The sequence below is a fragment of the Empidonax traillii genome, unplaced genomic scaffold (genome assembly GCF_003031625.1).
Source record: "Empidonax traillii isolate 1590-97213 ecotype Southwest subspecies unplaced genomic scaffold, ASM303162v1 scaffold15:size5535645, whole genome shotgun sequence".
In the NCBI taxonomy this organism is placed as follows: Eukaryota; Metazoa; Chordata; class Aves; order Passeriformes; family Tyrannidae; genus Empidonax; species Empidonax traillii.
Window position 1 is genome coordinate 3,582,567 of NW_020955208.1, and position 26,335 is coordinate 3,608,901.

The 26,335-nt window shown below is 39.8% G+C and overlaps 1 protein-coding gene and 1 long non-coding RNA gene across 5 annotated transcripts in view; both read right to left on the reverse strand.

Moving 5' to 3' along the window:
- LOC114062486 (BEN domain-containing protein 5-like) overlaps positions 1-26,335 on the reverse strand; it is an 892,614-nt gene that overhangs the window by 618,385 nt on the left and 247,894 nt on the right. The window lies entirely within an intron of this gene.
- On the reverse strand, positions 7,364-9,392 carry LOC114062520. The gene is made up of 2 exons (XR_003572403.1): positions 9,347-9,392; positions 7,364-7,480 (listed from the first exon to the last, which is right to left on the reverse strand). It is a non-coding gene; the product is annotated as an uncharacterized LOC114062520 (long non-coding RNA).

The following is a 26,335-nucleotide window of genomic DNA, read 5'->3' on the forward strand; positions in this document are numbered from 1 at the left end:
ACCATTTATAGAATGGCCTGGGCTGGAAAATAACAACCATTTAGCTCCAGCCCCCTGCCACGGGCAGGGATAACACCCATCAGGTTGCTCCAAGTCCCATCCTACCTGGTCTGAAACACTTCCAGGAATGGGGCACCCACAACAAACTGGGCAATCTGTGCCACTGTCTCTGCCCTCTCACAGCAGAGAATTCCTTCCTAATCTCTCATTCCCAAACGCAACATCAGAAAAGGTCAAAATTCACACTCCTCACATAAATATTGCAAATCCACCTCTACAGAAATGGGGGGAAAAAGTGAAATTAATTCATTGTTTGCTGGTTTCCATATCCTCAAATCTTGTCAGCAATCAAATCTGAAACTTGTACAAGGTGCCCATCTCAAGCACCTTTCCAAGAGAAGCCAAATGCAGAAGAGGTTTTTCTGATTGGGTTGCTCACTCAAACCAAGTGTCTCCACACCACTAGAAAAACTATTTCCATAAGCAAAGCTCAGTTGCAATCTAGTCACACACATACTAATAACACACAGCTCTTTTTCTGAGGCATATTATTTACATTATAGATTTATTATTGTCTTCTGTTGTGTTGACACAAAATAATCTTTCATCTCCTTCTGCGTGAAAGGAGTGCAAGCATCCTTCGCTCAGTAAATAATTCAAAGACATATAAATATTTTAAGAACAATAAGCAGTATATTTTGGAGCAGTGAAATAGAACTGAAATTAGTTATTTGTAGCTGAGATCTTGATTGCAGCAACGTAATTGTTTTTCAGTTTTCATTATCCCACAGTGAACCAAATTTCTCCCTTTACTTTCAGACACTGAATGTTTAGTTCCATCTGCAATAGGAATGTTTATGAAAAAGCACAGAAGCATTCAAGCATGAACTTCCAATGCTTTCAAAATTTCTGTGCTAACAAAAGGAAATTTACTTATCACAATCTGTTTTTCCTGCATACAAATTTTTAAACTATGGTATATCAATCTTTTTTTCACAGATACTGTGTTCGTAGGCTATTGGATACAACCTCACAGAATACTTGAATATAATTAACTTGTGAGAAAGTTGCAGTTAAAAGGAGCTTTTGGTCTTGATCATGATGAAATAACAAAGGAGAAAATTTCTTATTCTTTTTACAATCACATCGAAACTATAGCTGAAATGATAAATCAAAACTGACCTACCGTCAAAAGTAATAGAAGTTTAGAAAGCTGAATAATGTGCAGACACAGCAAAAAAATCATTTGGGAATCACTTATTGCTAGTTATTTTTTCTATGATCTGAGGCTGGCCCTCAGATCTGCAATGCAGATCTCCAAAATCCGGAATGAGATGGGCTATAAGGCCTGGCAGGAGATCTACATTAATATTGTCAATGCATTCACATGGCATCTTACTTCCCTTAAAAGATTAGCACAGAACTTGTGTATCCCATTCTCTGTCCAGTGTTGGATAGGCCCTAAAACACCCACAAAAAAAGCAGATCTTGAGTCTCTCTCCAGTAGTGAATTTAAGGCATAGCTGATCTGCTATTAATTTTAAAATATGAAGCATGAAAATTTCAGAAGAGAAAAAAAAAAAAAAAAAGACGTAAAGCCGTAGATTGCTTTGTTTCAATGCTACCATTTGTGCACATAGGAGCACGTCCTAAGCTTCAGTAAATTTGAAGTGGGGACCCCATTCCAACTCCCTTTACCACACTACACTGCATGACAAATACAGGGCTTGGAGAAACTCTGTCAGAGGAGAAAGAAACATTTTGAGGAGGTGAGATAACCAAGAGTGGGAGAAGCAGGGATTGACTTCACTCAGTCTCTTTTACAAAGTGACACATCCTTGCAAAAATCTTTGTCCACTTAAAACAAGGAGGCTTTATAAGTTTTGGGCTAAGCCCCTTTCTCTTCATCCTATTTTGCCTTTCCTCAGCTTTGTCCTCAATATGGTTTGTTATCCTTTGGTTTTCCCCTCTTCCTGTTTGTTTTAGAAGCTGAGGGTTATATAAAAACCCACTTTGAAGTCCAATAGAAGTTTAGTAGCTGCCCTTGTGACCTTGGTGAAGATCAAGGATAGACTTGACTTAAAGCTGCTAAAAGGCAGGAACAACAGAAATTGGAAATATCCCATTAGAAAACACAGGAGAAAGAACTCCTTCAATCCTCAGAAATATCAGAGAGAAAGCTGATCCATTTGCCTACTCCCCAACGGGGAGAGCAACTGTGCCAGTACTGCAACTACATTTCAAATCTATTTCTACCCTAAAAGAAAGTAGATTGTAAATGTGAGCTTAATTATCTAATGCACCTTTTCTCATAAGCATTTTAGTGTGCTTTATTTTCAAATCCAGATGACAGTATTGGAAAACACCTAACCAGAGTTCTTCCAGCCCCAGACACAGAAGGCAAACCAGGTATTTTTCCCTCATCCAGCACCTTCACAGGCCTTTGCTTTGGTAGCTCCAAGAACATCCAAATTTAAATTCTGACCAAGTTTTCAACTTAACTCCGTCTCCTATTTAGTCTTGATCTCTGTGTTGTCATTTCGGGACAGACACAGTGTTTCAGATGAGTTTTATTACGACCAGTGTGACTGAGGAGGCTCATCACGTGTCCTGTGGTGAAGTACTGGAAAAAAAAGGTTAATCTGGAAACTTTAAGAAATTATTGGTATAACTATGGATTTTGTTTAGATTACTTATGAGGAAAAAACATGGTAACAAGACATCCTAATTGACTGTGTCCCATGGACTTTAAAAGTGTCAGAGCAATTTAGCCTTTAAAGCACTACATAAAATATTTTATCACATCTCTGCCTCAGTAACTTTAATAAACTACACAGCCTTCAGGGACCAGGCTCCTTATAAATTAACTGCCTTCAACTTGCTGCACAAGGGTCTTTATCTCTTGTCAGCTTAATTATGTGTTTAATTTTATTTTTAACATTTTTTAAAATGACCCACACCAAGAGAAGCCTAGATTGTTTAATTAAACAAATGAATACGGTGATATCTCGCACGATCAAAGCACTAATTTGTCATGCTAATGTTTTATAGGAAGCTGATAGTTCCATTGTAGTGCTAATACTCTAGTTTAGCCTAAAGTTTATCAGCTCACCTTTCCAGCAAGAATTGAGAGTTTAACTTTGTTCCTCCTCCCTTTTACAACCAATTGGTTGTGGATTTCCCCAGCGTCTCAACAGGAGTTGGGCTCTAATAAGTTATTGCTGATGCATTACTGCTTATGCCTGTGCTTGCAACTCCCACTCTACTCCACAAGTGCTCAGCTGAGTGTCTGGGTAGCAGAAAGCAGCTGCACAAGCCTCAAAGTACTCCAGGCACTTACACTCTACGGTGACAGAACAGGGAGAAGGGACTTGCAGCTCTCGATTTGGTTGCAAGAGGGAGGAAAGGAAAGAAAAGGGAAGTTTCTCAGCCCTAGGCCTCAGACAACACTCACCCGTGATGGGGGGGTGTATCCCACTACATGCTCCCAAAGACTGGTTTACTTTTCACACTAAAATGTCATTAAATCAGCAAAGAATCAGTGGGAACTAAGGTATTCTACTGCAAGGCTACAGTCAGGCATCCATTCACACTCACTCTGTGAAAAGTTCTGATAGGTGAGATTATTCTCCTTTCCCTTCCAAAACAACTTCTAGGTCAGAGAGCTCATTCAGAAATGAAATCCTGCATTTTTTTCAGACACAAATGGGATCTGAGGCCAGGCCTCCCACGCTTGAGAAATGCTCTAAACACAAGGTTACTGCATAAGAGCAGTGCAGAAGGAAGGACAACACCACCACCACAGTCGTTTTGGGGGGTGGAGACAGCTATTCAGAACCCAACCGCGGCAGGGTTTGGGCTCCTCACAAGCAAAGTTACAGGGAAAGGACAGCCACTCCCAGGGCACTGACCAGGACTAAACCCGTAACTTCAGCTGAGTTTAAGTTACCAGTTCCCCTCACTCTGCAGGGAGTAAGGAAGCAAGAAAGGAGCTAACAGGATTTTGAAGAGAGACCCAAGGAAGAACTTGAGTGCTTGAGAGCTGGTGGGAAGGCACAGTGGAGCTGGCACCCTGTGGATGGGCATGTCTTTCTGAAGGCTGTGTCTCCCTTTGGGGGCTCTCTATATTCCCACTTTACCCCCAGCATCAACTCTTTTTCTTCACAGAATTATCAGTATTTCACTCTCATGCCTCCTCAGTCAATATTGTGATTTTTTTTGATGGACTGACTCATGATCCTTGCAGACTGGCAATAAGGGTATAGTACATTTATCTGCTTTAATATTAATATATCTTATTTTGCCCTGGTAGGAAACTGCTTAGACATCCTGGACATGTAACACAGTAAAGGAAATCAATTGTTTCACATATGTTGAAGGGTCACAACAATCTTCCCCTCCCAGCCACATAACAGAGTCCACAGAAGCCACGTGACAGCAGATCTAGGCTTGGTAGCATGATGAAGCTCTAAGCACAGGCTGTTTCCCTACAAGGTCTATTTGGTCAACAGGCTCCTCTCTTCTAGAAAGCAGAAAAGTGAGAGTGGCTGGGGGTGACAAAATCCTTCCATCACAGAAATGCCAACTATCACAATGGTTAATTTATACCAGGAATTTTTCTAGATATGAATTTAAAACTCAGGCCAGTGCAAGTCAAATATATATTTTTGAAAAATTTTCTGTGTCAGGATGACACCAGGCAGTAGATAGGAACAGGGCACAGTGACATGGGTTTGATTGATGATGGCTCCATGGTGTATATGCTTAGGAACTTCAGAAAGTGATGGAAAGCACCTGGGAAAAGTCCATGTTGAAGGTCAACGCTGACAGAACCTTTATATACGTGGGAAGATGCCAGTGAAAGAGCAATAACTTCTAAGAAGGCTACAAGAAGTAAAAAGCCGAAAAATACAATTGCAAGATCTTGTGGAATTTATGGCTTGCTTGGTTAATGTGTCTGGCTGGCTGAATGATAGTTCCATTGTGGGAATAATGCAAGAGTTGAAAGGGAAGTTCAACTGCCCATCCTTCCAGAAAAAATGTCCGAGTCTCACTTTGTTTACAGTGCCCCTCAGACCAACAAGGACTGAGTGCCAGTTTTCTCAAATGCATTGCAGATGCTCAGAAGTTATTAGCCAATTACCTTTCTGCCACCTGCATCCAGGCATATCAGTTAGTACAGAGAATTTAAGACTCACACTTAATGGGAAAGGATTTTTGTTAGAATGCTTCTCTATACAAATCCCAGATTTTTTTCTGTATTTCTTGCATGTATTTTTTGGAAGCCCTTTGATTTTAAGAATTTAATTTGTTTCTCTGCTTTTGTCTTCATTTGAAACCATTATGTTTTATTTGTTACTTTCCATAGAAATTATGTTATCAATGAAGCATGATGACTTCAAGGCAGAAACTGAGAACAAACAGAGAATAAACATCTAATCTTTTCAAAATTAAAATATAAAAATATTGGTTTAATATAAGCAAATTGTGATGGCTACATACTGCAGAGATAAAAGCACTGAACAGTCCATGGACTGAATCATCAAATTAAAAAAATAATTAATTTAAAAGGTACAATGCTAGTTTCTCCCCAGCTGCAAAACCCGCTGAATTGAAGGTAGGACTGACAGCTGCTTCTTTTCAGGTGTCTTGAATCTTTACTCACTGAGAAGGTTAAAATTACAATGAAGTTCGTGATTTGAGCCAAAACTTCCCACACTGAATGTTTGGACTCAGATGCTCCTTTGACTGTTGGATGAATTCTGGCCACATTACAAACTCTCATGATATCACAAATTTGCTCCTCTCTCTACAAGTCTGTTAAAAACTCTACTAAACTCCCCCAAGATTCATGTGCTGATTTGCAGCAGTCAGAGTGTTTTCCTCTTGGGTTCAGTTGCTGATCTGGAAAATAAGCCAGAAGCTTTTCCTCACATGCTCCTGATTTCTGTGTTCCCAGTGACAAAGTACAGTGGAGGAGGAAGCCTCTTGAAAGTAGAAGACACGAGCTAGACCTAAGGAATTTAAGGAGAGAAAGAAAAAGCAAACCAGGCCAACCGGCTGAGAAACAGTTTGAAGACAGGAGATTGTTCCTAACGGCCCCCCTGAGAAACATCAGAGCTGGGTGTGCAGCTGGAAGCAGAAGGGCTTCGCAATTCCAGCCCCTGCATATCCTTGTGGCAGAGATGGGTATTCCACATCCCCACGTTCCCTGCCTCAGCAGCTCCGAGCTGCCAGCCAGATGGAAGTGCCTCTGATCTGCCGACGATCCACGCACAAATACCAGGTCTGGTGCTGTGCCTGTGTGCAACAGTGTCCAAATCAAGACTGTGCAACACCCTCAACCCTAACTATTTACATGGAGGTGACTGTGCTAATAATTTTTCCATTTTTATAGATTGATGTGTAGTTCTATTTTTATAAATACAGTCCATTAGATAAAATAACTTCATGTCTACGGGGTAGGGATGAAGCAAAGCTCAGCTCCTGCAGCTGGTAAGAAATGGCATAGGATAAATTATATTTGCTTTTATAAATCTGAAGGATCAGATCTCCCAGTCCATCTCCTAAGAACATCATTACTTCAGGTAAGGTGTTACATTACATGACACATTTCTGCAAACTCCTAACTACTGCATAAGAAATCCATTCCTTCACTAAAGTCATCAGATATTCTTACTTAAATTGAAAACTCTGTTCTAGGACAGTACCAGTTAAATGTCCATTTTCTTTCTTCTGTGCCTTTCTCATCTGCTGAAAGCTTGGGCAACCGCACATCTTAGGTTAATCCTAACATTTTAATTAGTTCCAAGCTGACAGCTATTTGTACTTTCAGTAATAAATTTTAGAGTCACTGAAAAGTAGATTAGTGTGTAATTTAGGAAAGCTTGCTCATGTGTTTCACTCCTCTGTGAAAGACAGACACTCTCATGAGATTAAGCTCCAGCCTGGCAGAGAACCTGTTTTTCCTCGCACGTATTTGCTTCTGATGTCATAAATCATGCTTAAATCCTGCCTTAGCCAGCCTGCTGGTGGCAAGGAGTTCACAGAAGACAGGCCCCCTTGCAGGTAGAATACTCAGAGCAGCGCTCCCATTCTTGGACATGGTGGCTGGTGGATGAACTAATTAGGCCTTCTCCAGTTCTTTTTTGTCATACATGGGCTGCTCCAATCCACCTGCCCAGGGAGGTCACTGCATCTGCAAGCAATTTAAGTTGGGTTCCCCATCTCTCCATGATTTCTGGAAGACCTGCATTACCAGTGCTGTTGTTCAGCTCAGACTACAGAATGTCATTTATGACAGGAAGGAAACCAGTGTGCTCGTAGGGAAGGTCTTACTGGAAGGCTCGTGTGTTGTTTTTTAATCTGTGAGGAAACTGGTTCTTCAAGCAAACAAAGTGACCCTGATGGTTTGACAGGGTCAGGCCAGGCTTAGCCAGTGACACACAGTTATGCACCAGTCATCATTCCTCAGTATATTCTCCAGAGAAAGAAACACAAATGGAAACCTGTTCCAGAGTACACAAAGCATCTTTCTTTGCAGCTCTAGACACTACACAAACACACCTGATTTTCAGATGGCTTACAATATTGTAAGGTTATAGTGTCGAACTTTACAAATTTATTCACTGCTGTACCATCAGATTTGAACCTTGTTTGTGCTTCCACAAATAAAACAGGAATGTGCTTTCTGTTACAGATGCTGGAAATGACTAGATAATGCATTTCACGATCATGCCAATGGTTATTTTCTTTCACTCATCATCTTTTGTTCACTGCCAGTTATTTCAGTTGGCAGATGTGGTTTCACAATCCTCTATAATTGTATCTGCTAGCATTGCATAGCTGAAAGTTCCTCCCAAGAGCATCTTTGGATATTTCTTATGTCCACTGCAGGTCTGTTTCCCATTAGTTATTTCCTTATAGAATAATTTCTTCAGTAAATGCCTCTTATCCAACTGTGAATGGCAATCTCCTTATCTGACTGCGATAGGAAATGGTACCACACACGTTCCCTTTCAGCTTCTGGCCAGCCCAGCCCAAAAATAAAGCAACTGTGCTCTTCAGGAAGAGCTCAACTCACCCCACTGCAAGTGTTTCTATATTTGCTCTTTCTATAATAATCGTGCACATCCCTGCAGGGGCAGAACAGAGAGGAACCCATCAGAGGGTTTTCCTAGCAAAGGGCCAAAAGGAGCAGAGTAACACAGGATGTGCTAGATCAGATCAGTTCAGTGGGCAGTAAATGCAGAGCTCAACAGAAATTGATTTAAAATATTGAGAAATTCTCCAGGTGTTTTGACAGTGGGTATAAACAAGTGGCACATGATAGATGTTAAAATAGATACAGGGATTAATTCAAAATAATTTTCCTGTTTTTACTTCTCCCCCTGACTTTATAAAGAATCAAACACTATCTAACAACATTTAATGTTTTCCCCACCACTTTGTAAAGATACTTGGAATTCACTTCAGGCAGTTATACTAATAACAAAAAGTTCAGTCACTGTTGCTAGAAATATTTTGAAAGCCCATGCATACATACACACAGCAAGTGAGAGTAAATAGTTGCTGTAAATACAGTGATAAACTGCTAAAATTTAGACTTTGCTAAAAACTAATTTGATTTCTCAGTTATGTTAGAATCATCACAAACACTAATCTACAGCTGGTAGTCTCAACTGTTCCTTCACTTGTATGTGATTAAAGATGGGTATAAAAGTCTAAAACAAATGTGAAAATGCTACTAAAATTGAAATTTCAAAAATGTACCACTGAAATTACAACAAGAACTTTTTTTAAAAATTTTTTTCCTCATTTATATTTGGATGGCAACTTATTTCTTACATCATAGAACAGCTTGGGTTGGAAGAGACCTTAAAGATCGTCTAGTTCCAACCCCCATGCCATGGGCAGGGTCACCTTCCACTAGAGCAGCTTGTTCAGAGCCCTCACCAACTAAACCTTCCCTCTGTCAATTTAAAGCCATTAAAAAACCAAAGCAAACCCAACCCAAAACAATCTGCAGACAACGTGCCCAGGATGAATGACTATAACTAGACCAGAAAAATTTTTCTAATTTTAAAGGTGTTTAAACACTTCTTTAAGGAGTTGAAAATACACTATGTTGATTTGGGCTGTGATAGAGTAGTTTTGTTCAGACTAGTATGGAGCTGTGTTTTGGATTTGTTGCTGAGAACAGAGTTGAGAGCACAGATATGTTATAATTATTGCCATCAGTGCTTATACAGGAACACCAACCAGGTGTAACATCAAACCATTCTTAGGATTTACACCCTTTCATTTAAAGACAATTCAGTGCATCATAAGAAATCTGGTTGCCCACCCCGGGGCAGCAGCTGTCCTGAGCCCCACACAGCAAAGAATCTTGGGATGTCTCCTGGCAAGCAAGTGGGAAGAAAAGCTGGGGTACAATCTAAGAGCATCCAGTGTGGGAAGTACAGATATGCAGTGACATTTGGAAAAGCTCCCCAGCAGTGATGTTACAACCCACTTCTCCATCCTCCAGTCAACTGGAGCTGTCAAGTGGCACCTTGTATTTGGCTGATGTGAAACTATCGAGAACGTCCAACACTTGGGTGCTGTCAAGTATTTTGCTGAAATCTAAAGTCCTTAAGCAAGAAAGTCTAATAGGATATGTATGAAAATCATGCAAAGTACTACTAAGGATGTGACAAATCATAGGATAGGAATAGCTTCAAAGCCCAGCAGCATGTGCCAATCTGTGCCCTGATTACTGATTAACATTCGGAAACATTTCAGAGAGAAGCCTGACTTGAGACAGGATTGGAAGTGATATATGTTATGTGAGAGGTACATTCATTTTCATAAGTGACTCTTCAGAGACTTTTGATAATTCCCAGAGGGACCTCCCTCTAATGATTTAACAAAGTGATCAAGGATCAAGGCACCTAGAATTCATGAGCAGCATGACACTGCCTCCCTTTCATGTCTGACATCCTAAGGACAAAGAAACTATGAAAGGTTCCCAGCTGTAACAAAAGTGAGAGTTGTTGAAATACAGCACTGCAGTGGCACTGACGGCAGCTCCAAAGGCATTAGCCTGAACTCAGCAAAACTTTCCAACAAACAAGTTATTCTGGGAAAATTTCTCTCTACCATACTTCAGCATTAATCAACAATACTTTTTCACACGTGTGCCATATTCTTTTACTGTGAGTCCACTAATGTAGCAGCATAATAGCTGGAGTATTGTTTCATACTCAGATCAGCAGGGCAATTTTTACATCAATTCCTTTAGTCATGCATTGCCTGTCAGCCCACCTAGCTATTCCCAGCTGCTGCCAGAGTTTGCTCTCTCCAGGTTACATTCCCAGTCAGCACAAACTGATGCAGCGTTATGACAAAGAGCAGAGAGTGCCCTATTGTGCATATTCAATATCCAAAGATGGATGCTGTAAGAGAGGAGTAACGTCCTTTACTAGGTGTGGTTTGCTACAGAGAACTTGTTTTTCTTTTTCCAGAACATTTCCAACTACTAAAGAACTCTCCATATATTCAAAAATATCAATATAAAGAAAGCGTGGACAGGCACACACAAAACGGGACTAACAGGACAAGAAGTCGCTGGGAAAATGACATTATTACTCTTATCAGCTTCTTGTGAAGGAGTAGACAGAGGAAGGAACCAGCAAAGCACACAGGGATGCTCAAGTCCATATGCTACCTCGAGAAAAAAAACCCTCCCAGTGATCGGCATCTGGGGCCAGCAGATGCCGGGTTTGCCTAATGAGGGGCCACAGCAGCTCCCAGCACTGGGACAGGCTGAAGGGCAACGCACAGAGACTCGTTCCCGAGTACAACCCCCAGCAGCAAAAGGCACATCTACATGGGAATGCTGTTGCCAGAGAAAATAAGAGCACTGTGATCACATTAAAAGGGTGAAAGGGAAGCAGTTTAAAAAAGCTTAACTACCAGACAGGTGTTTGCCACTCCCATCCACTGCAATCTAGGTTTGTTAGCAATGCAGTGTTTGAGCACGATAATTAAACACAAATTTCCCTGGCACATATGGGATGGAATCCTAAGCTCCTTTTCCCCACATTCTTGTTACTTAGCAGTTGCTAAAATAAAGTTCACTGACTTCAGTATGAATTTTGTCCAGATTCTGTTTCAACTCCTTTTTTTTTCTTCTACTTTTGAAGGTAGTCATGCTCATTTGTCTGATTCGACTGCTTTGGTTGCTGAGAATACAGGAATGTTTCAGCAAGTCAGGATACATTTTTGTGAAAAACAGGATGTCTGGGAGGTCTTATTCTATTAATTGATCCATTTATGTAAGTGCAGATAAACATGCACTGAGCAGTGCCTAATTTGTTTGCAAAATAGGTAAATATAGCTTAAACTAACTCAGCTGAAGTCTATGGAAAGCAGTGAGTGACCTCTATTAGAGCACCAGGGTTTTTCACTGGAGCTGTAAGATCCGAGGGGCAATTACTGAGGAAGGAAACCAATAAATTATGTGTACTGAAATATGTGTGGTCTGGCTGCTGTTATGGACCTTTTTCAAAATAGCATTTGAAATGTTGCCTTAAGGCAACACTGATCAGTTCAATATATTTCATCCAACCTTAGGAGGGAAGTTTCATGCCAAACACCAAATATTTTTTAAAGTCAAAAAATAAATTTAAAAAAAAAAAAACTGCTTAACATTACTAAACTCTGAGTCTGGAAATGAGGTTTGGGTAAGCAGTACAAAATTTGACCCCGACTCAACATATTATAAAATATGTATTTAAATAGAATATCAATTTTTTAAACAAAGCTGAGATACTTGTGAACAGATGAGCCTAGGCTCTGATATTTTATTCATATTTTAATAATTCTGCTGTTTGTATTCTCTCCCTTCTAACTGAAGGTTATACCTGGACTTGTCATCAAGACAGGTAAGAAGCACTTCAAACTATTTACACCCAGATTTGCACTTTCCCAAAAGTTTTGGGAAATGTAGTGGTTTTTCAAAGGTCTTCATTGTGTCCAGCAGACAGGTAAGATTCCAACTCGTTGTTTTCTCCTTTGATCCTCACATCATTTCTAAACACATCATTTCTGACTTTTCTCAGTGGGTAAAACACCAATCTCTATGCAAACAGTGAAAGAACACTCCTTGTCCCTAGCAACTTTTGGATAAGGATCTGTGTACCACCTTGACTGCAACATGGAATTTTGACTGCAATACAGAACACTTAGCAGTGAGTCTACGTTCCCTTTCCATTTTATTCCACCACCATCTCTTCTCCTAAATTAATAGCATAATAATTGTGAAATTTAAAAGACCCGGTAGAAATATTCTATTTGGATGACATCGTAAAAATAGGTGTATTTTTAACGTTTGCCAACTGCTTAGCAGATTATAAACAAACTTAGAATGCCAACACTGCAAGCAATTTTCACTGAAAACTCCTTTGGTAACCCCTGTCTGAAATTTGATTACTGTATTTGGTACATTGATTTAGCAATGAAAGTAACAACAATATCATAATTTTAAACTTCCTTGCAGGAGTGTTGTCGAGATACATTTAAGTTCATGTTTGTGTAGCTTTCCCTGTCTGCTTTAAATTGTGAAATGCATTATTTAAGGAGAGTGATAACAGTTCTAATTGCAAATAAAAACAGGGTGTATCTTTGAAAAGTGCCCCTGTGAGACGTTATAGCTAAACCCAGTACTATAGGAACAAGCACATAAAACCTGATAGATTACACAAGGAAGCCCAGTGACAGTTTTCATGGTCTGTTCACTCCATATTGCATTTCTGAAGAAAGCATTCTTAGTTAAATTTGCTCAGTGAGGAACAGGAACACTGTTATTTATGTGTACTCAGAAGCTCCTATTCCAGAGCGAGGCCTCGCTGTGCAACGTGCAAGACAAACGGAACAAAAGCCTTGCCCTGCTAGAAAGGATGGATAATGGGAATGGCATAAACATGCTCTGTTTACAGTTGTATTGCAACCTTAATTTCTCAGTTCAGGCACTTCCTGTCTGGTACCTGCTACTCCTGACATCCTACTGAATTCCCAAGAGCCCCCGTGGCAGCTCACACCGACCCGCGCTGTGTGATCCCACCAACAGCCCCTTGTTCTGGAGAAGGAGTAGGGGGGATTTGTCTGCTGTTTAACTCTGGTAACAATCCATAAACACTGCAAACAGCGCATCTCCTTCCCTACCCTTCAGAAATGGGTTCTAGAGCACACACTCCTCAGACACACAGTGTTTGGGCAGTGCTCCCAGGCTCATGGTGTGACTCTCGGGGCTGACCTGTGCAGGGCCAGGAGTTGGACTTCAGTGATCCTTGGGGGTCCTTTCCAACTCAGGATATTCCATGGAAAACATTAAGAACAACTGACATATTTTGCACTAGATTTAAGGCTGGAGTTTACTGCTGCACAAGCTAGCTGATTTTAGTATTAATAGTGTTAAAAGAGATGGTAATAACAATGGGAGTAGACTTCATTTCTTATGCAGATACCACTGCCTGACAGAGAACTTACTTTACTCTCCATTCATTTCTTCTGTTTGAGGTATTAAAAAAAAAAATTCCACACAAAGTTTTAGCTTGATAAAGGCCTGATTCTTTCTGAAAGCTTCAGACTCAAACTTCCAGAACATCTGATATGAAGTACGCAGTGCTCTCAATGCACCTCCCAACTAGTGTGACTGGTGACTTTGTCTTCCATTTTAACTGTCTCTCACTTATAAAGCACAAAAATATAATTAGTATATCACTCAGCACTCAATGGTATGTTCTTTACGTTCATGTAATTTATCTCCAATTTGTCAAAGCTCCTGTCAAATTGCCTATTGCTACATGGTGCCTCATTCTAGGTCTGTCCATTGACATGAAAGTCTTGAAACCAGGCAGATGGTTTTGCAAAGTAAAGACTGTTTTGCCTCAAGCAAGAAGCTTGTAGATTAAAAGAAAGGTTAATTCAAAAATAATTCAAGGTAAAGATAAAAATCTGACAGATGTGCGCAGTTCTTTCACCAATCCTTTCCCCCTAACATGTCACTGTAGTGTTTATATATTCCACATCACACCTATGTGAAAGTGTACAAAATTCATCATGGGAGTGAGGATCTGAAATTAATTCCTAATCAGCCCAGAGTATCCTGGCAACATTGCTAGTCTAAATTCCCTGAGCCCACAGGCCATGAGTAACCCCCGCAGCTCTGCTTTCCAAGCCCTGGGAGCAGATCTTGTCAAGACTCCGTGGTGGGGATTATCTGGTTTGGCAGCATCACACCCCACTCCCGTGGAATGGCAGTGTAGGCTTGGGAAATGATCTTTAAAAAGCAAATTAATTTTTAGAAAAATGTTATTTTCCAAAGGAACGTAATCAAGATGTTCCATGGGGAAGTGCAGTGCCTCCTGCTTTCAGAAGGGAGTGAACAGAAGACAGATATCCTCTGTATTTTTCAGTTTTATATCAAGTTCTACGTATATAATTAAAAGAAAACGCCAAATGTCCTGCCTGTCTATTCTGGGGAGAAAGAGACAGAAGCAGGTAGTATTCTAATAGAGTAACAAATCAAAATTTTATTTCCAGTTTGACTACCAATTGTGTCCTGCTCATGCCCAAGGGGCCAATACAAACATTTCTGATCTAAAACCACATTTTAAACTAGGACTCGTTTTCCTAAAAAAGGCATGAAATTAATGGCTGCAATGAGAAGTTATGAATGAACTTTAGAGAGTTTGGAGGTTTGGTTTAAATAACGATCCACATCTGGCAGTTAACTACAAGACCATCATACAAGAAAAAAAATTATTTTGATGAACATTTTTGAAATAACTGGCTTGGATGTTAAAAAAAAAAACCAGTTACTCTACTTCATGCTGCAAGATGACTTAGAAACGCCTTCCACACAGCCTTTTCCATGGCATTCTGGCATTATTTTAGAAATGGTTTATATGTCTGTAGTTCTATTTTAGAATTGTCTCAAACAAGCCAAACAACACTTAACAAAACTAGCTAATTTGTGACATATGTTCTTTGTGATTATGTCTCAGATTTAACTACAACAATTCTGACACAGCAAAAAAAGAAAAAAAAAAAAAGTTTTTTGGTAATGCTTTCTCTCCAGTCACTTCTCAGGGTTCACACAGAGTTTTGCCTCAGGACAAGGAGGTGGCCTGGACCACATGATTTCACTGCCAACACTTGAGGCTCAAGCTTTCAGCACTGCTGGAGAGGGCTCCTCCCCAGGTTCAGTCCCTGCCTGTGGCACCACAGTAGTTTGTGTATAAAAACTGCAGCAGAGGTAAAACTTTGTCTGCCCACACAGTTTGTGCACTGGCACCCAGCCCCTGCCAAGGGGCACAGAGTGTAGGTTAAGGACAGGCGGGAGAATTCCTTTGGATTTGGCTCAAGCCACTTAGCACTGAGAACTTAAACCAAAACTCAAGCGCAGCTGTTAAAAGAGACACACCCCAAGCAGCCTCAGCTTTGTGTTCAGCAGGGATGGCTCCTCCCAGTCTCACTGCCTTAGCTGTGCGAGTCACATTTTGTGGCACTGAAAACAGAACTAAACACCTTCGCAAATCGCCACCCCTGAACTGAAACAGGCACAAAGCCTACGAGATCTGGGAGCCTCCATCCCTACTGTTTACCTTCTTTTCTGATCTTCTGAAGCTATTCTTATCCAATTACAATGTATTTTTGCAACTGTCTCGGTTTCATTTGTATCCCTGTCACACAATTACGAGGTGACTTCCCTAGCACAGATTTAGAGATTAGGGCCTGCCCTCCTGTGCCAGAAGACTTTTGAACTCCCGTGTTCGGAGAGGTTGTTTCTGCAGTCAGGCATATCTAATGGCAGCTATTCTGAAACAGCCAGCATCTGCTTCGGTACTTTTACCTCAATTTTTTCAGCCACTCTTAATGTCCACCGTTCCTGTTTTCTCCAGCTGTCATTTTATGGGGCGTTTGCTCAATTTTACCTTGGCAAATATCACCCTGATCGAGGCTACAAGTGAACACATGCAAATGGCAGTGTCACCAAGGTGCAGAGTTTCATCCAGTTCACTGAGGTAGATACTCGAGGTTCAACGCAACCCAGCTGTGGCTTCTATAGCTTTAAGAAAGCTGTCCATGCTAACCTTAGCTTTCCCTTTCAGCATGACTTCTAATTTGATCAAACCCTGTAAGTATCTAGTGTGAAACAGATGGTGTGTGTTTGGGAAAGTTTAAAAAGGGAGCATAATATACTCCCTTTGGCGGGCGACTCTGAAATGCATCTGTTCTCTCTGCAGCGAGGCTCCTCTCCCTACTGCAGGCAGGCGCTGTGAAAGCCTCCCCTCGCTGCGTGCCGGCTGAATCACACTGCTCGCATTCCTTTCAACTCCCGGCTCCCTTTTGAACTGAATACTAATCAAGGCACTTTTTTTTTTTTTTTCCCATAAAAGACAAACATTAAGAAAATTAGGACTAGGCTTTCAGAAAACGGTTTCATTCACAACCTCGGGACTGAGGTCTAGAAACCTTCAAGGTGCACTGTCTGAACAGCACTGATGAAAACTGCATCAGGTGTCCAGCAGGGATAGGCAGCACCTGGCCCTGCACTGGTCGGTGCCTGTACATGGCCAGAGGCTGGACAGCAGCAGGGCAAGGAGCAGGCAGCTGTAACATCTCTGGGAGTTTTGGAGTGCCCACCCACCTCGTGACTGCCACCAAAACCTGAGTTCAGCAGGAGCAAGGAGCTGAACGAGACACTTGTCACCAGACTGAAGGGCAACCCCACACCAAGTGACCCCATTCCCAGCACACCCCTTCTCATGGCAGAGGAAGAGCCACACAGGTGGGCATTCCACCTTTCAAAACGGGAAGTCTGCATTGAAATGGTAACAGAATTATTCATTATTTCTTAGCTCAGAAAGGTAATGACTATGAACTTGCTCTGGAGTCCATGGGTGGGGGGTGATTCAGAGGGTTAAATCAACGTTCAGACTGACATGGATTTTGTTTCCTGTGTATCATTAATCATACAGATGCGGCTTTAAAACTTTACCCCCCACACACATAGCACCAGTGCAACAGCAAATCAGAGCTTGGCTTAAGCTGCCAACTGAAACATTTTTTTGGGTGCAGTCACGAGGATGGATATGCCCCTAACAAGGAAGTTTTGATGAAATGACTAGCCAAGAACACTAAGAAGATCTGGGCAATAATCACCTTTGCATTAAAACATTGATGAGTCATAAGCAACACTTTGGGATTATCCAGACTTTGTGCTTGCTGCACACAGAGTGGCTTTACAGAGAAACTGGAACTGTGATCCCAACTTCACCACCGGAGAAACAGCACAGATCAGGAAAGGAGTCCAAACCAGAGCACAGATCCCTGCATCTAGAATGCTTTTCATTCTCTGCAGCTTGTCTCTCCAAAACGTTATTTTTTCCTTCCAGAGATTATACACCACTATCCTGTGAGGAAATCACTTGGACCCAGGATTCATTGGGTTTATTTCCAATATTTTGGGTCTTGTTTTTATCAACAATTGCCCACTGGTCAACCAAGACAGATTTACTTATCTGTTCATAAGCTAAGCAACTTCATGATGCCAAAAAAAACTTAATTGTTTTGGGTCTTTCAGTATAATAATCCTTTTAAAAGCACACCATTGCAATGCTCTATGAGACTGCAAATGTATTATTGTATTTTTGAACTCTGCCAGTTCTAGTAACATATTTTCATTTCTGACATTTCAAATTGGTTCTTTTTTTTTTTTCCCCTGTTAAATTTCAACCAAAGGTAGAGGAACCAAAAGCTAAATCTCAGCAGCACTTCAGGGTAGTAATAGTCTTGTGAAATGACCTCTTGGTTACTGTATTCCCCCAGTACCATTTTTCAAAAGTCACTTTTTAAGGCAATATAAAAATTTAATTAAAGTTAATGAAATGCTTTGAGACTGCCAGATTAAGACAAAAAATACAGTAATGAAAAAGCAGTTTTGATACTGAAGAATTCAGAAACGTTAACAGACAAGGAGAAAAGCCCCACTGTAAAAATTCAGTGGAAATACAGGGTATTTCTTTAGTTAATACAGATTTTTTTTTCCTCTTCAGTTTGAAGAATAAAAGGGTTGGCCATGATATGCACAGTTGTTAGTCAGATATATAACATATCAACCACCCTTCAGAGAAAGCAGTGGTCTGTTCTACAGATATTGTTCCATTCATCTGAATGATTAAGCACTTTTTATTAGCACTTTTTTTAAAGCAAAAAGCAATTAAAAAGTAATAGCACATTCTGGAGAGCGGAATTTTGCACTACACACTGTAAACCCCAGTCTCACTTGTTATAAATACTTAAACAGAAAAAAATAAACTTGATTATTTAAAGGCAAATAAAGCTACGCTTCTCTCTCAAACTGGAAAGTCCCGGGGGCTTTATATTCTAAAGTCTTTCCTCTAAAAGATTTTTTCCAATTTATTTTCAAAATAGAAATCAGCAGGACAAAGGATTAAAGGGTCCCTGTGGAATGAAAGTGTAGGAATGATCTTCCCTTTCAGATTTGTTTAACTACAGAATTGTAAAACATTTGGCCACGACTGGCAGGACTCAGCTCAGCCAGCATCTTGCTGTCTGTGAGCTCGTTCGTGGTCAATACAACATCAAGCCAAAGTGATTCAATCCTTTCAGCTAACTGTGTCCCAGTACAATCATTCCAGGGTTTTGTCAAGGATCTAGGTAATAAAATGATCACTAGACCACAGTGATCACTCCCATCAGTTCAAATGGCTTGTGCATGGAACGGCACACAGGTCAACATTAGTTTTCTGATGAGTGATCGAGTTTTGCCATTTTGCTGGAGCTATTTCTCAAACATTTCTTGTTTGCTCACCACGAGGGAATAACAACTGAGCTTGTGACCAAAACAGCTGGGGGAATGTTGTGTCTCCAATCCCAGCCAGCAAAGTAGAACAGCAGGCCCCCTTTATTTACAGGCTTAGACATTTATCAACAGCTCAGTTAGGTGACTGATGCTCAGTGTTACTCATGCAGGATGCCAACAAACCTCTTCATAGTCCAGTACTAAAAGTCAAACGCTCAAGGAACATATTTGCAGCTGCAGTTTTAGTAGTAACAGAACAAACTGCATAATTTGTACAGTCTTTGGCAAAGTGTTTCTTTCAAGCCATAATATACAGACCCAATCTGAATATAATTTGGTTTTAATTTACAGGTGCAATAGCAAGAAAGATATGAAGATTATTAATCTAAGATTATTAATCTCTGCCACAGTTCTATAAATTCCAAAGGTACACTTTGCTTTTGAAAACATATGACAACTGTAGTATAGTAGCAAATATAAGTTGTAAAATCTCCATTTTCTACACACTAGCAGCATCCAAAAAAATTGGGGAAGCAGAAAAAAAACGAGCACAAAAAATGGCACATTCAAAATTTAAAAACATCTACAGCACAAGCTAAACCTTTCAACATGGTAAATAATTATATAGCATTTGAATGCTGATTATTAATTGATTATTAATTTGGAGTCTGTACTATGCATGTAGCTAAAAATGACTCTTGCATTAAAACCAGAGCTAAACCCAGGCAAATAGTGGGTTATTTTTACAGAATATCTGTGTTTGATCACAATTCAGAGGGAGAAGGAAACACAGACGGAATGGCCACATCTATACCCAGCCCTGAGCAGCAAACAAGTGGCCCAAAGCCACCACTGCAGGTGCTCAGGGCTCAGAAAAAGCTGTTGATTGAGTTATTAAACCAGGAAATCTGAGTAAGAACTCAGGAGTCAGAATTTCTGCTTCTCCCACCCTTGGCCTAAAGGTCTTCAACTCAAAATAGCTTCTGACTCATTATGTCAAGTTTTTAAAGACTAAAGGTACCACCTTACCTGTGTCATTACATAATTATCTCAAACAAAATAAGAGAATCATTTCTCCTATTATTGCAAAGCTGTTTCAAAACCTCTCTCCTTTGGTATTCATAAGCCTTCTTCTAATATCCAGTCTACATTTATTCATTGACAGTGTTACCCCTGTGGTTTTAGTTCAACGCCAACTTTCCCTCTTAGACATCAATCCTACAATATATTTCTAGGGTAAATTTGACCCCTTCTCCAACTTCACTACACTGGAATAAACAAACAAAACTCTTCTGGCATGACTGTACTTTTTTCCCCTGACCTTCCCTGCACCTGTGTCAAGGGTAGTCACCTTGCATGAAAATAGATGGTGAAAAACAGATAGTACTTGACAGAGCATCCTTTGGTTTTAATAAATACATATTATACACCAGCTCAGCACAGAGAACAACTTTTTCAGTACTCAGAGTGGAAATAAAAGGCACACATGGACAAATTCACATTCTTTGTTTGAGTAATTCCAAGCCAGTAGTCTACCTCCTTCAGTGGGTATAGTATATGACAGCTTCAAAAAATGAGCCAGTCATCTGATCCATGAAAGTCACACTAAGAAGTGTTTAGGTGCAAATAAGAAAAAGAAAATTGTTTATTTGCATAAAGTACAAACTGGGCCTCTGTTATTTCATTCCTTCTATCCTGGTCCCAGTACTAATTTAAAGGGTAACTGTCTAATCAAAGAAGGTTGAGTTATTCAAGAGTAGAAATACATTTTAACTAGATTTTGAATGACCAAAAATAGAAGTTAGCCTGAATTTGATTTCCAAGACAGCAGTGAATCCAGTTAGTGCAGGACTGACCAAGAAATATATTGAGAAATACAATAGAAAATGCTTCAGTAGATCAAGGGCAATAACCTTTTCAATCTCCTCACTTTCATTCCCATACAAGCACAAAACTATCCTGCACACTTCCTACCTTTTTTTTTTTCTTTGCATTAAATCTGCCTTTATAATACATCTTGACTATTTTTTATATGTTAGAGATGAGTCATGTCACACTCCAGTCACCACTAAAATCCTACTTCTTGTACCTACGTGTGTATCAACATATGCTCAGGTTATTAGAGACTTCAAGTACAAATAAAAAAATACCATAGCTTTGTCTATTAACAACTGGTCAGATAATCAATGCCTGAAATACACTGAAAGCATTAATTATTTAAAAGAGTAATGAAGACAGTTCTGCTTATGCTTTCCCTTGTAAGAGAAAGAAAATTACAGTCTGAAAATCTCCTGTCTCATCACAGGGCTCCTACATGTTCTGATTCCAGAGAGTTTTTTGCTGTTTGAAATTAATTCTAATTTTAGGGAGACACTGAAACTCAAGACAAGATAAAATGCTAAGAACCAGGCATACCTTCTTTTTCAGTCCTTTTAAGTGCATATGTTATTGCCCACACACATCTAGCATATAATTGTTGGCAGTGATGGTTTTTGGCTGGCACATCCTTTGGTGCTTGAAGGTTTCTGTATTGCTAAAATGAAATGGTGTGACTGCCTCAGAATGAGACAGAGAGGGGGGTGGGAAAAGTTCATATTGACACACTGCACTTTCCCAATTAAGTTAAATATCACCACACTCAGAAAATGCTCTGCCTAGAGATTCGGTCTCTACCTTTGCTACAAGATTTTGGCAGTTTGTTGGCATTTAGCAGTTACTTTTACCAAAGCACAGCCAAGGCTTAGGGACAAAAATGACTCCATTATATTTCTGTCTGGCTGAGTTACATTTGCCCAAGGGCGAATCTCTCTGATGAACATTTTTAAAGCTAGAGTGGCTCGTCCAAATTATCTCTTTTCAGCCGCTGTGGATGCTTGGTATTCTCTGGTAATTAGAGGGCAGCAATTGGGCACCTGAAAGAGCAAAAGAGGCCACTTGTGTTTCTCATCATTTACAGGCTTAAGGTCCTTTGATTAGACAAAGGATAGATAAAACTTGGACGGTGCCTGCAAATTTCCACATCGTCCTGCCAATTTGCCTGGAGCCTTATCTGGAAAGACTGCTTTAAGATGTCAGAGGGAAGTTCATCCTCATGCTCACAGAAGCTGCCAAAAAGAATGTAATTGTGACAGGTTTTGTTTTTTGTTGTTGTTTTTTTGAATGTGAATACCATCAGTTCCTTTCACACAGACTCCCAAACAGCCATCAGATGATAATGAATTTCTGTCAATAGAGACCCGAGCCAAATTTGAACTGGCAAGCTACAAATGATAGGCTCTGTATCTGTTACCTATCACCTGGGCTACCCATTCCTTCTCGCTCACACTTATTCCTAATTTACAAATAAACTGTCATTCAAAGTCAAAGACTAAATATAGTTGAGGAAAATAAAGAAACACTGTTTAAATACACACTTCACACCCGGAGTTTATGGTAGCAGTAAACAGTGAAGCCATGAAGTGGTGAGGAAATACACTGGGTACACTGTGACTTCAGCCACAAGTTCTTCCTGTGACATGTCAAGCCCAGTTTAATATTCAGCCAGGACTTTTCATTCTCAGCCCAGGTTCATCCCCTGTCACTGAAGGAGGACACTGGAGAAGAGCTTATGCTTGTTTTATGCAAAGATGGTTCCCAGATGAGAAGTCCTCAAGAGGGAAGCTCTCAGTCCCCCATATTTCAGGTGTGTCACAGCCGTGATCCCTCACCCCTGTAAGCTCATGAAAAGGGTAGTAATAACCAAAATGATTCCACAACTACTTAGGGCAGCAAATACTTGGATACCTGCTGTAATCTCAACCTTCCCATGAAAGTAGTTTGTTAGACCTATCGATGGGAGATCACAGAATACGCCAAGTTCGAAGGGACCCACAAGATGCCACAGACATAACGTCACGACATGGTATTTTACTCACACACACCAGGAAATGAAACTGGGACTAACGGGTTCATTTGTTTCACCTTGATTGAGTGGACTGGATTCTTCTACCAGCAGTTGATTTTTTTTCCATGTGTTCTGAGGTGCAAAGGACCTCTGCACAGTCCCTACCAGGAAAGAACTGAAATTTAACAGCTCACTAATTTTGCAGAACACTTTCACAGATAGACTGTGTACACTGTATTTTAAAACTGGATCATCTATTAAGAACTGAATCAGTTTTCAATCTACACTAAACATCTTGGGATTTGTTCTGCACAGCCACGAGGAAACTGCTGAAAGGGAAAGACCAAGAAAAAAAATGGATCTAGGAATGGCTCTCGGTGTCTCTAGTTGAGAGACATCTCAACACCCAGTGAATGGGAGGCTTGGAAGCAAACCTATTCAAGAAGAGCCACAAACCATGTTTGCAGATGAAAATCACTGAAACAATGAGCATTCAAAAAAAAAATTCTCTCAAAGAGAGTTGGCCAGACATGGCTTTCTAAACAGAAAAGCCACCTCCATTAGCAGATGTGTTTGAACTCCAAGAGCTCTTCCAAATGAAAGTCGTGTCTTCCACAGTGCCATAAAAACTGGTATTGTCACAGCTCAATGAAAATCTTTGTGCCAGCAGACTGAATGAAATGAAGGAATAAATGTGGCTAAACAAATTTAAGATAGATATGAGTGGCATTCAGAACTGTAAAGAAAAGTTCTTTTATCTATGTGGGGAAGCTGTGTCAGTTCTACAGACCAAGAAGTGGAAAAACAGCACCAGTGTTTGTTTACCTCGTGTTCACCTTCATTTAAAATGTTACCTGCATGTTCTGGCTCAGGCTCCAAGCAGGGAACTCCCAAACCGTTCCCAACAGAACAGAACCCACACTTTTTAATTTAAATTGAAACATTTCTTAACCTGAACTGTCTTGACTTTATCATTAGGATTTCTTCCTGCTGGGTCTGTCAATCTGTGTCTCCAGTGGAGCAGGAGCACAGTTAAAACTGACCCTTTGGCTGTATCATCCCACCTGAACCTGAGGGAACGACCCTGGGCCTACCTGGGGTTCTGAGAACTTGATCCTGGGGACAGCAAATCCACCCTGATACGTACAGTTCATGTGACAAGGTTGAACAAATAAAGGAGTTCGAAATGCTTCAAGTAGTGAAAAAGCTGAAAAAAAATTAAATTAACCAACTCCAACCTATGGATATTTCAGTAATAGAGAAATAAAAGGGAAGAATTATTAATTCCTGTAATAGTTAAACTAAATGTCAGATAAATGTGTTGAGTTTGGTATCAATGCCACATGCTCCATGACTGCGTACTGCGGGTGCAAAAACCAATTGTCAGTGGTTTTCACTGAACAGCAGCAAAGGTTCCATCTGGAGGGGGGGACCTTTGTTTCCCTGTCACCTCCAGCCCTGGGGCTGATGAGAATAAGGGCTATTAAATGTGTGGTTTACAAAACACTGGTATTTCATATTCCTCTATGTTAATTACTAATGGAATGCAATTAGCTGATTCTCTCATGAACTGTGATACCAGATATAACAAGCCTGACTCCTTCCTCACTGTGGCATAAATTAGCAGTAACTTCGTTAATGCCAATAACATTATATTGTATAAAAAGGATGAATGGATGAAAATAGAGACAAGTTAAGATAATCTAATATCAGGGCAACACATTAGAACAATATATCAAGCCAAGCAATAACACAAAATACTTTACACGACTAATACATTTTTAAAACATTTATAATATTGTGTTCAAAGCTGCATTTGTTACATTTTTAAAAGCCTTCCAAAACGCAAGGATTCTGTCAGAAATGTGGTTTAGTGAATGCTACCCAATGTCTTGGCAATCCACTGCTGAAAGGCAGGAGCGAGCACAGAATTTGGTGTTTCAATTTTCACTTTAGGGATTAACTTTACTCCCTCATACTAATTTAAATTTCACCTTAATTTGCCTCTCTAAGCTGTGTGTTTGAGTTTTCTAATTAAATGTAAATACTTCTACATTTTTAAAAATAATCTGGTTTAAATTCTCTAAGAAAGCACGTAGTCTCGGAAATGTCATATCTGGAAAAAGAAAAAAAAAATAAAAGCTTTACTTCCAAGTAACAAGATTTGAGTGACTTTGAAGGTCAGGGGTGAAATGTTTAATTTCTGTGACTGTTGTCTAGAATCTTCCTAGCCTCCCACTTGTGGGCTTTTAGGCACAGCCTCCAAATGTCAGGATTTTAAATGTGACAGGAATTAAGAAAGGTACAACTATTTCTCAGAGGCTGCAATTTGGCACAGAGATAGTTAAAGGCTCCATGTGTTAATAAGTTGTCCATGATTCAGAAAAAAAAATCTGTATTTATCAAGATCCAAACTGCACAGTCTGGTTGGAGGAGAATGAGAGTGGATAAGAAGAACAAGAAATACCATCCCCCGCTGGATACACACCACTGATTCTTTTGCACCTCCCAAGTAGAAGGGCTTGACAAGATATATTTGTTTTTCAGTTAATATTCATAAAAGGTGTGAATAGGATTCAGAACTTTGTAGTACAAAGCAAATCCAAACAAAAGGAATACTCAAATTAAAACTCTTTCATTTTTTCAAGACACAGCAGCCTTTTCTAAGCTTTATTAGAAAATTATCATGCCAGCTGTCTCTTTTCCCTGACTGTTATTCACACAATATGCCTCTCTCTTGTTTCTTTTCAGCTTTGTACATGTATAATAATGAGTTTTCTAGAATGGAAAACCCAGCGGAATATTAAAATTGCAAAGAGCTGCTCTTCGAGTTAATTTCACCAAAGTGCATCACAACATAATGCAACGTAGTAAGAATGAATTTCTAAGAGGAATTCATTCATGGAAAAATTAATTAAAGAAAATGTTATTGCTAATATAGCTTTTCATACATGTGCTGTTATGTACTGGCAGTAATAAAGGCTAAACATTCAAAAAACCAAACTGCTCATGACATAATTCCTGGCCTGTGTCACGAGCAATATCTTTTCACAATACCTTGGCAAATATTGACTCAAGAAATGTACACTTATTAATGATACTATTGAAATACAAAGCATGGGGAAGCCCACACCCCACAGTTAGGTTTTACCAAATTATGAAATTAAAAAAAAAAAAAATCTGCTGTACTCTTAGAAGTTAGTAGAATAATCAAGCTTTTCATACTAACATTCACTAAAAAAAAGGTAATAATACAACAGAATTTCCTAATAAATAAAAGAGAATGTCAAATATCCTAATCATGTAAGATTGGGATATCATATAAAGAATGAGGAAACCTTGAGGAGTAAAGTAATAGAGAGGTAGGATGAAAGTGCACTGAAGGGTATGTAACTGCAGGCTAATTAAAATCTATACCACATACACAATAATACATATAATTAAAATTTACATGTCCTGAATGGCAGGCCATTGAAAAGGGGAGGAAGAAAAAGACACGTAGGGTGAGATGGACGGACTTCAAAGGGTGGCAAATACAATCCCAGTTAGGACATTTCCTGTTCATTTCCTGAAGAGAT